General features: G+C 39.2%; 1 protein-coding gene across 9 annotated transcripts in view; it reads left to right on the top strand.

Annotated features, from left to right (window-relative positions):
* ZHX3 (zinc fingers and homeoboxes 3) overlaps nucleotides 1–11771 on the top strand; it is a 130644-nt gene that overhangs the window by 104122 nt on the left and 14751 nt on the right. Inside the window, exons 3-4 of one of the 9 annotated variants that reach the window (XM_055300223.1) lie at nucleotides 738–857; nucleotides 3985–5295. The exons of 7 other annotated variants lie outside the window; for them this stretch is intronic. The gene's annotated coding sequence lies outside the window, so the exon portion shown is untranslated. The remainder of the gene's footprint in view (nucleotides 1–737; nucleotides 858–3984; nucleotides 5296–11771) is intronic. One more of the 9 variants, XM_055300231.1, reaches the window with a different exon arrangement.

Here is an 11771-nt window from a genome sequence, read left to right on the forward strand (position 1 = left end):
TGAATTCTTTGTAACTCTTTTCTTTGTTTCAGCAAAACCTGACAATTGTAGACAGCAGATCTGCTGGCCTGCCAAGGTCCTGCCCACACACATTCCTGAGAATGGACAGTTTCCTTGTGTTCTTTTTGTTATAGATTCCTGAAGACTAACTTGGTCTAATCACTTGGCCCCTCTCCAGTTATACATAAGAGTAAATAATGCATCCTCTCTTTGACAGTGTAGAATGTTATACATCTTAAGGATCATGGTAGCCCTGTCAAGTCATTGTAATTTAAACAAAATAATAATGACCCTGGAATAAATCAACTCAGAAACCCTTTGAGCCCTCTGTAAGAAGGCTCAAAATAATATAATTAATAACATAAAACTAATTAAATGTAGTGGGTTTATTATTCAGTTGGTATTCAGAGTGAATGGGGCTTAAAAAACAACATAGGATTTCTAGTTGAGATAGGCTTATCCACAAATCTGCTGTGTGATATTGGTCATGTCACCTCCCCTTTCTTGCTCACAGATCCTCAATGCTAAGATGGAGGAAAGGGCAATAATAACCAACTGAGGAGGCTATGGGGATGGATCAAAAGAAATGAAAGCACTTTGCAGGCTATGAGATAAAATTGTAGTAAATCCAGTTTCTTAGTTGATCCTGGAAATTTCTCAGCCTTTCTTTCCAGTGTAGCGGTGGCGCCATTGGTGCAAAGTGATCCTCATCTGTGTGGTATTATCTTACACTGCAGAAGTCTCTGGAGATGGAACCCATTGATTTAATTGGGAGTTTATGGCAGTGGTTCACAATACCAGCCACTGATCCCTACGGTTGGAATCACTTGACTCATGCTGAACAGTGATTCTGAAAGGTATTCACACATTCTATCATTTTTAGCCCAGACTGCATTTATGTGAGAATCTGCTGGGTGTTTTGTTTTTGACACTTCTGGTGTGTGATGGGGGGAGGGTTCATTGATCTTTTTTCAGCTACTGTGTGCAACTTCACACAAATGTGTGATGTTTAGGATACTTGTAAGTAGGGTATTTTTAAGTGTCAAAAGTCTGCATTTCCAAGATTCTGCCTCCATTTGCGCCTTTATGGAATTCAGGGTATCAAGAGTTCTACGAAGTGGTCATACCCATGAATCGATTGAAACTAATATTTGAAAACAGTCTGTCCCGTCCGTCCTGTGCACTACAAGATGGTTCATGTCACACTGAACTTCCCAGCTCTAAATGAGAGCAACTCAGCCACCCTGTATGCTGGCCACTTCATTTGCAGGGTGTACTGCTCATTGGCACTATTAATTTTTTTTATTTTAATTCTTATTGATAATTTTTAATTAAAGCAACACATGAGGGGCGCCTGGGTAGCTCTGTCAGTTAAGCATCTGCCTTTGGCTCTGGTCATAATCCCATTGAGCTCCATGTCAGGCTCCTTGCTCAGTGGGGAGTCTGCTTCTCTCTCTCCCTTTGCCCCTCCTTCTGCTTGCCCTCAGGCTCTCTCTCTCTTAAATAAATTAAAAAAAAAATCCTTGGAAATGTATTTGCACCAGTACCCATAGGTCTTAATCTTTTTAAATGGCTTCATTTCATTTCTTAGTGCTAGTTCTGTTGTTTGTTTTATCACCACCCAACTAATGGGCATTGTTTGTGTTATGAAATAATGCAGCAAATGACTGGATATCTTTGCAGTCATGTGTGTGTATTTTTGTACATTTTACAATACTTGCTTTACCTGGTAGCATTTTGATTGTGGTTGTAATTGCACTGAATTTAGAGAGTAATCTAGACAGGACTAACATGTACAATATTCTGAATCTGTGCCCTCAGGAATATGCTCTGACTCCATTTATTTAGGTCTTTTTTTGTTCTTACTAAAGTTTTGTAGTTATTGTTTTCTAGATTTTGCACATGTCTTATAAAGATTTATTCTGAGATCTTTTCCAGATTTGGTTGTTAATGCGAATGGGCTCTTCTCCCTACCCAACCCCCCATTTCCTTCTCTAATTGATTATTTTTAGCATATGGGAAACTTAATGATGTGTGTGTGTGTGTGTGTGTGTGTGTGTATGTATCTGTTGCAAATGTGTCTCATTATTTTTACCCTATCCTCTTACAATAGTTTTTCAGAAAATTTTCTCACTAGGCAGTCTCCTCATGTGCAAATAACATGTTTTTCTCATCTCTCTCTTTCTCTTTTTAATTGTCTGTTCCTTACATTAAAAAAAAATCATACTTTACTGTCTAGGATTCCATTACAATGTTAATGGTGATGAGAATTCTTACCTAGTTCCTGACTTGAATGTTTCACTCTTAGTTGTAACATTTGTTGTGGTTTCTGGTAAATATCCCTTATCTAAGGACATTTCCTTCAATTTTCCTTCATTTGCCTAATCTTTTCAAGAAGGAGAGTTTAGACTTGAACAATACTGTAGACCAGTTGGACCTAAGAGACATACACAAAACACTCAACAACAGAATATACACCTTCTTCTCAAGCATACCTGGAACATTCTTTGGGATAGATCACATATTAGGATAGAGTCTTACCAAACTTAAGAAGATTGAGATTTTACCAAGTGCCATTTCTAAACACAATGAAATGAAACAAATCAATAACAAAAAGATAATTGGAAAATCCGTAAATATGTGGGAACTAAACAACATACTCTTGAACACTTGAACAAGCAGTAAAATCAGAAGGGAAATTAGAAAATATCTTGAAATAAATAAAAACAAAAATGTAACATACCAAAACTTATGAATGCAACAAAAGCAGTACTAAGAGGGTTATAGTTGCAAATGCCTACATTAAAAGAAAGGAAGATCTTAAATTGACAGTTTAACTATACACCTCAAGGAACTAGAAAAAGAAGAACAAACTAAACACAAAGTTAGCAGGAAGAAGGGAATAATAAAGATTAAAGCAAAACTACAGAATAGAAAACAGAAAAAAATTCAATGAAACAGAGTTGGTTTTTTGAAAAGATCAACAAAATTCACACATCCTTAAAAAAAAAAAAATTGGCACACCCTTAGCCAGACTAAGAAAAGAGAGAGGAGATCCAATAACAAAAATCAGAAATGAGAAAGAAGACATTACAGCTGATGCCACAAAAATAAAAAAGATCATAGGAGACTATTATGAACAATGACATGCCAACACATTAGATAACCTAGAAAAAGTGGATACATTCTTAGAAACGTAAAACCAACCAGGACTAAATCATGAAGAAATTAAAAATCTGGTCAGACTAATAACTAGTAAGGAGATTGAATTGGTAATCGAAAAGCTCCCAACAAAGAAAAGCTCAAGACCACAAAGCTTCACTAGAGATTTCTGCCAAACATTGAAAAGTTGACTAAGACCAAACTTTCTCAAACTCTTCTGAAAATTGAAGAGAAGGGAACACTTCCAAACTCATTTTATGAGGTCACTGTTACCCTGATACTAAAACCAAAGACACTACATGAAAGCTACTGACTGTACCCCTGATGACTATTGATATAAATGTGCTCAACAATATGCTAGTAAATAAAATTCTATAGCACATTAAAAGGATTACGTACCATAACCAGGTGGGATTATTCCTGAAATGGAAGGATGGGTCTACATATGAAAATCAGTGTAGGGGCCCCTGGGTGGCTCAGTGGTTGAGTGTCTGCCTTTGGCTCAGGTTGTCATCCCGGGGTCTTGGGATCAAGTCCCTTATCAGGCTCCCTGGAAGGAGCCTGCTCCCTCTGCCTGTGTCTCTGCCTCTCTCTCTGTGTCTCTCATGAATAAATAAATAAAATCTTAAAAAAAAAAAAAAGACTTCTACACTAAAAACGACAAAACAGGCATAAAGAGGTTAAAGAAGACACAAAAAGGAAGACCTCTCATGTTCATGGATTAGAATTAATATTGTTAAAATGCCCATACTACTCAAAGCCATATACAGATTCAGTGCAACTTCTATTAAAAATCTTAATCGCATCTTTTTTTTTTTGCAGAAATAGGGGGAAAAAAATCCTAAAATTCATGTGGAATTTCAAAGGACCTTGAATAGCCAAAATGTTCTTGAGAAAGGAAAGCAAAGTGGGAGGTCTAACACATCCTGATTTCAAAATATATTACAAAGCTACAGTGAGCAAAACAGTATGGTACTGGCATGAAGATGAACATAGACCTCTGGCACAGGATAGAGAGCCCAGAAGTAAATTCTTGCATATATGGTTCAGTGATTTCCAACAGGTGTGCCAAGGCTATACAATGGAGAAACGATAGTCCCGTCAGCAAATGATGCAGGAGAAACTGGATCTCCATATGTAAAAGAATGAAGCTGGACTGTTAACTCAATCATATGCAAAAAATAATTCAAAATAGATTAAAGACCTAAACATAAAAGCTGAAACTATAAAACTTCAAGAAGAAAACATAAGGGATAAAGCTTCATGACGTTGGTTTGGTAATGATTTCTTGGATATGACATGAAAAGCACAGGCAACAAAAGCAAAAGTAGACAAATGGGACTACATCAAACTTAAAAACTTCTGCACCTCAAAGGGAACAATCAACAGAATGAAAAGGTCACTGACGGAATCGGAGGAAATATTTGCAGACTATGTAACACTATGTATCTGAGAAGGATTAACATCTATAAAGAAACCCTACAACACAACAACAAATAGCCTGATTGAAAAATGAATAAAAAACTTGAATAGAAAAAAAAAAAACTTGAATAGACATTTCACCAGAGAAGCTATGCAAATAGCCAAGTATATGAAAAGATGTGAGCATCACTAATCATTAGGGAAATGCAAATCAAACCAAATGAGATAACACCTCATACCTGGTAGAGTGGCCACCATAAATAAATAAATAAACAAACAAACAAACAAACAGAAAATAACCGGTGTTGGTGAAGGTGTGGAGAAATTCACATCGGAATGTAAAATGGTGTAACTGCTATGGAGAATATTAGTAAAGTTTCTCAGAAAATAGAAACTAGAATTACTGCATGTCTAGCAAACATACCTCAGGGTAAATATCCCAAAGCAACAAAAGCATGGACTTGAAGAGATATTTGTATCTATGTTCATGGCAGCATTATTCAAAATAGGCAAAACATGGAAGCAACCTAAATATTCTTCAACAGATGAATAAAGAAAGTATTGTATATTCGTACAGTGGAATGTTATTCCGCCTTAAAAAGGAAGGAAATCCTGTCACATACAATAATATGGAGGAACTTTGAGGACATATGGCAAGTGAAATAAGCCAGTCACAAAAAGACAAATACTGCATGCTTCTACTTTTATGAGGTATCTAAAGTTGTTGGACTCATAGAAGCACAAAGTAGAATGGCGGTTGCCAGGAGTTAGAGATGGGGGTAAAGGGGCCATTGCTGTTCAGTGGGTATAAAATTTCAGTTTTGCAAGATGAGAGGTCTGGAGATTGGTTGCACAAGAAAGTGCATATAATTTACTATACACTTAAAAGTAGTTAAGGTGGTAAATTTTATATTACATGGTTTTCACCACAAAAAATTTAGAGTATAATCTTACTAAATGCTATTTTGGTTTTTCTCCATTATTAATGAAATTAATTTTTTAAAGAAATTTCCTAATATTTTAGACACCCTTACAATCTTGATATAAACCACAGCTCCATCTGTGACAGATAAGCCAATTTCCTTAATAAATGGAGGACTCTCTATGATGCTAAGCAAAATAAGTCAGAGAAAGACAAATACCATATGATTTCACTCATAGGTGGAATTTAAGAACAAAGGAAAAATAAAAAGACAAAAAAATGGATACTATAGAGAACAAAGTGATGGTTGCCAGAGGGGAGGGGTGGTATGTAGGAGCAGTAGGGAAAACTGGTGAAGGGAATTGGGAGTGCTTATGATGAGCATGATGAGTTTTAGTATCAGGACAAAAAGTAATCACAAAATGTCAGTGATATGTGAAGAGATTCTCAGCCATGCCTGTAAAGAAATGCAAATTAAAAGAATAGTGACCAGTTTTCTGTGTCACTGTTAGCAAAATAGTGACAAATTAAATTAGCAAAAACTGGAAACTAATAATATGCAGTGATAAGGAGGGCACTCTCATTCTGTGCTGGTGAGAGTGACAATTCAGTATCTATTTGGAGGGCAACTTTGTATTTTACTAACAATAGTTTAGTCCTTAGAAATTCTTGTTTTTTTTTTGTTTAAGTGGGCTCTGTGCTGGGCATGGGGCCTGAACTCACAGCCCTGACATCAAGACCTGAACTGTGAGCAAGAGTTGGACACTTTACCAGCGGAGCCACCCAGGTGCCCCCTAGTCAGATATTCTTGAAAGAAATTCAGAATTGCAGAAATTGTCAAATGCACAAAAACATATACAGGGATAATTATTGAGCCATTGCTTGTAATAGTTGAAAAACTGGAGAAAGGGAAATGTTTATTAACAGCTAGATTGGTGAAGTAAATTCTGATGCATCCATACATTAGAGCGTTGTCTAAGAGAAACTGTAGCATGTCCATCCAGCAAACCTATTTCATTTTGACACTCTTCCCACTGTCGCGGGAAGAAAATGAGGGGCAGAAGGGAAGTGTAAAAATAAAACTCCATTTTTTGTTTTTTAAATTGGTTATAGTAATCTGTGCCTAGAAAAAATATTTGAAATAATGGACCCTAGATTGTTAACTCTAGCTATCTTTGGGGTGAATAGGGAGGATTTTCACTTTTCTTCATTGTTCCTAAGAGAGAGAAATTTCTACATAAAGACCATAATTTGAAAGAGGAAGTAAAAAAGATGCATTTCAATGTAAATCTATATTGCTAGCAAGTTTTTTTACAAAAGGGAATGCTACCTGCATGGTTTTGTTTTGGAATGAGTCGAGATTTATGTGTGGTCTAGTGTATCACATGACCAACTTCTAAATATATTTCATGACTTTTTAAAAGACTATGAAGCTGGAGGAGCGGGTGTCCCTGCTAGTTGGAGGAGGCAGCCGGGTCCTCAGTGTAACCCAGGAAACCGTGGGCCCCCCACTGAGACCGCCAACCTCTGCAGGTGCCTGAAGAAGGGGAGGGCCTTGGGAGCCCTGCCTCACCATGCACTATCAATGTAGCATACTGTACCCCCCAAATATGAAGTTGGTTACTGTCGAACACCGGACTGTTCCCATATCCATCAAACCAGCCTGGCGGCATAGTCCCGTTCTCTTCCCCCGGTGTTGTCGCCGCCGCCTTGATCTTTCAAAACCACAAGCAGCATGTTACAATCTCTCACTGTGGTTATGTTTTTGTAACTCTGTCAGCTGCTCCCATGATTCTTATTTTTACTGATAAATCATGGGCTGTTCAGGAGGGCTGCAGCCAGACTTGGAGAGAACCTGCTGAAAGTCGCATTTCTAAACATTTGAGTCCTCCTGTGGAGCTTACTATCCTTCCAGTTCCTTCCTCAGAATTAAAAAAAAAAAAAATCTTTAAGAATTTGATCAATAAACTCATTTTTTTCAAGCTCCACCTGTATATTTTTGGTGTTGAAATATAGTGATTATTAGCTGCAGCTTTTAAAAATATTTTATTTATTCATGAGACACAGAGAGGCAGAGACACAGGCAGAGGGAGAAGCAGGCTCCCTACAGGGAACCCGATACGGCACTCGATCCCAGGACCCCGGGATGATGATCAGAGCCAAAGGCAGACGCTCAACCACTGAGCCACCCAGGCGTCCCTATTAGCTGCAACTTTGAATTGAGTAACTCTGAATTCCCAAAGACGGTTTTTTTTTTTTTAAGTTACAGGCTTTTGTTCTTATTTCTTCATTAAAAAAATAATGACATTTTCAAGACAGACTATAGAAAAGATTATATAAAGAATGACAAACATGCGGTTGTCATCTGGATCTTCTCTGTGAATCTTTGGCAGCATAAAACCTTGCATTTATATCAGCCTATGTCACTCAGGGCTTGATTTAGGAAACACTGTGTTTCCACATGGTAATTAAGACCTCTTTTGTCAGAGCTGGTTCATGAATGTCTTCTGGTTGAATGGTTTTCTAGATAATTTAGGCTTTACCCTGTAAGTACCCCTTTTATTGGCTACCCTTTTAAAAGTATCTGGCAGATAAACCCAAACTTACCTAAATGGGTAACATTGCTAAGTATAGCCTCATGGTAAGCATCCTGGGTGTTCACTGAAGAATTCTTTCAACTTTTTCATGTGTTTGAAAATTTTTCTAATAAATATTGGGGGGAAAAGATCACTTTGGAAAGTCCTGCAGCCCTTATTCCAACAGTGTTGTGGTTCCTCAGAGAGCTCAGTGCGTGGAGTACTTAAGGCTGCAGGCCCTGGAGCCAGAATGCCGGGGTCCCTGTGCAGTACACTTCAGGCAGGTACTCTCCTTCTCTGAGCCTTGCCTTTCTTGCCTGTAAAATGGGAATGATTAGTTCCTGCTTCGAGTTTGCTGTGAGAGTGAACTGAGAAGATGTGTATGCAGAGCCTCCTCTAGTAGCGAACACAACACTTGGGCAGTGTGGCCACTACCGCCAGTACTGTTCTCTTGCTACTGCCTTCCGCGTTGACCACTGACTGACCCACTCAGAGCATCATCAGGAGTGCTATTCTCCATGATCATTGACTTGAAGGACAGTTTGGGGTACTTTGAGACCTAATTTTGAATGACAGGGAATTCTTCCCCAAATCAAGTCCATCTTTGTAAGTGAAATACCAGGAACGTGATTTACATCCTCCCCGGTAAAGCCCAGTCAAGGTGAAGCCCAGCCCCACCACACGCCTCAGTGATGGCACCGTGTCTTGGGTGTCTGTGTGCTGTCAGGGACCCCACACTCCTGCTCCTGAGTTCCGCCGGCCGCCTACCTCCAGGCGAACACATGGCCTCTTCTCTGTGTTGGTGCTGCTTTTAGCTGACAGGCCTGCGTCCTCTTTGCTCTCTTCTCTCCAACCTGACGTTCACAACCACTGCCGTTCACCTCTTCCCAGGGCAGGAGTAAACCATACCAGAGTAGATTGGGCAGTATCACAGAGAAATGACGTCCCCTGTGCAGGGACCTCCGAAGTGGGAATGATACCCCTCTTGTACAGAAGTGAGTGCTTTAGCACTCTGTCCTCTGCCCCTCTTGGGTTTGACCTTGGAGTGGTTTTTAGCATATTCATAGTTTTTGTTTTTTTTTTTGCAGTCATCACCCCAAAAGAAACCTCAACCCATTAACAGTCACTCCCCATTCTCCCCTCAGCCTTTGGCAACCACTAGTCTACTTTCCATCACTGCGGATTTATCTTCTCTGGGCATCTCATGGGAATGCAGTCATGTTATCGGTGGCATTTGTGACTGCCTACTTGGAGTGCACGTGTTCCCATCTATGTTGTGGCATGTAATGGGTACTTCATTCCTTTTTATGGCTGAATAATCCATTATATAGACATACTAGCTTGTGTCTATCCATCTGTTGATGCACAATGAGGTTGTTTCTACCTTTTGGCTATTCTGATGATGTCATAAGTACCTGTGTACAGGTGTTTGTATGAATATATTTTTACTACTTTTGTGTGTATACCTACCACTGGAATTACTGGGTCTTATATAGCATATTTAACTTTTTGAAGAACTGCCAAACTGATTTACAAAGTGGCTGTTACCACTTTACGTCTCCCCGGCAACATATGAAGGGTCTAATTTCACCACATCTTTGCCTATACGTGTCATTGTTATATGTCATTGTGACGAATGCCGTCCTGGTGGGTGTGAAGTGCTATCTCATTGTGGTTTGGGTTTGCATTTCCCTAAGGACTAATCATGTTGAGCACTTTTGTACATGCTTCTCAGCCATTTGTACATCATCTTTGGAGAAATGTCTTTTTAAATCCTTTACCTATTTTTTAATTGGGTCATTTGTCTTTTTATTGTTGAGTTTTAATCTTTCTTTACATATTCTGGATATAAGCCCCTTATCAGATACATGATTTGCAAATAAACTCTCCCATTCTGTGAGTGGTCTTTTTTACTTTCTCAGTGGTGGCTTTTTTTTTTCTTTTAAAGATCTTATTTATTTATGAAAGACACACACACACACAGAGGGAGAGAGAGAGAGGCAAAGACACAGGCAGAGAGAGAAGCAGGCTCCATGCAGGGAGCCTGATGCGGGACTCGATCCCGGGACTCCAGGATCACGCCCTGGGCTGAAGGCAGGCACTAAACCACTGAGCCACCCAGAGATCCCCCATAGTGGTGGCTTTTTGAAGCACAACCATGTTTAATTTGATGGCATCCAGCTCACCTGTTTTTTCTCACATCACTTACAGCTTCAGGTATTCTATTTGATGTCCTCAGTGAAAATCCGATTTGCTCACTAAATATGTAACTGCATTACTCTTAGTTTTCCTGACTTGGAATTGTGAAGCACTTGGTTTAAAATGTGTGCCAACAGTATATAGAGGATCATATAAATATTGATACTTATTGAGCTGGTAAATCCATTTCGGTGCATTTAGCCTCAGGAAATAATTTGATAGAGGAAATACATGCTATTGTATACAATACATGTATTGTAATGCCCAGAGGTCATTTCACTGTGAGAGTGGGACCCTGGAAGCCTGTTCAGGAGCAGAGGAGGGTGACTGATTATATTCCTAGTGCGACATTATGAAGCAGCTATCGAATGTTATCATTAAAATCTTATTTAATGAACATGTTTGTGCTGGAATCTTCAATAAAAAAAACAAAACACAAGCATGTGTCCAGTATGACAAAAATATGTATAAGATACCTGGACTAGGAGGAAGGGTATACAAAATTATAGGTGGTTTTATTTTCTTCCATTTCATCTAATACTGATATTTTATCTTTGCAATTAAAAATATTTTTAAAATGTGTGTCTAACATTTCAGATCAGTGAGGCAAAAGGTGACAAGCGGTGAGGTCTGGTGTGTTTATTCTTGTCCCACCCCAACTGGTTTTGTGGTAGGAATGATCTATCAAAGCTGTGATCATCAGGGTGAGGCTTGCAAACAGAAAAATAGTTGGCTGTGTGTATTTAAGAACTTGAATAGAAATATTTTCATTCTCTTCACATTTTCATATCTAAACACTGATGATGACGTGATTTTGGAATTAGAATTACTACTATTTTAGTCGTTATTAGCATTACAATTTGCTAAAAGAAAGGTAAGGGTGATTATGGTGATATTCTGTTAATAATAGGGGCCGCAGACACACTTTCCTCATGGCAGCTCATAAAAGAATCGTAATTATTCGAAATTTTCAGCATTTGAAATACATTTCAAATGGATCAAATATTTTAAAGTTATTTTTTTTTTAAAGGCACTAAAGGAAATGAAAAGGTCACCACAACCCAAGGTCACATGTAGAGTGCCTACCCAGGGGGAGGCCACAGGTTGGGGTGGCTGCGCACAGAGAAAGCACGTACAGCTTGCTGTACGCCAGACTGGGTCTGTGGATCCCCTGACCCTCTGACCTTGGGCTCTGCCTGCGAGATGTGGTCCGGGATGTAGCCAGTACCTGAGGCGAATGATTCTCCTTCAGTGGCCTGGGCAGCAGGCAGGGAAGGGCCACAGCGGGGGACCCAGCCTCTGTGGCGGCCAGCCTCCCCACTCCCCTCTTCACACACCGCAGCTGACTAGGCCTCTGGGCCTGACTTGGGAGAGGCAGAGGCGGCGTCTTGTTCTTATATGTGGGAAGGCTATGAAAAGAAAAGCCCTCGTTGGCCCAAACATTTAAACAAGGATTACACTAGGATGTTTTGTTCTCACTCTGACATGGT

This window comes from Nyctereutes procyonoides, unplaced genomic scaffold (assembly GCF_905146905.1).
Source record: "Nyctereutes procyonoides isolate TBG_1078 unplaced genomic scaffold, NYPRO_anot_genome, whole genome shotgun sequence".
Classification (NCBI taxonomy): domain Eukaryota; kingdom Metazoa; phylum Chordata; class Mammalia; order Carnivora; family Canidae; genus Nyctereutes; species Nyctereutes procyonoides.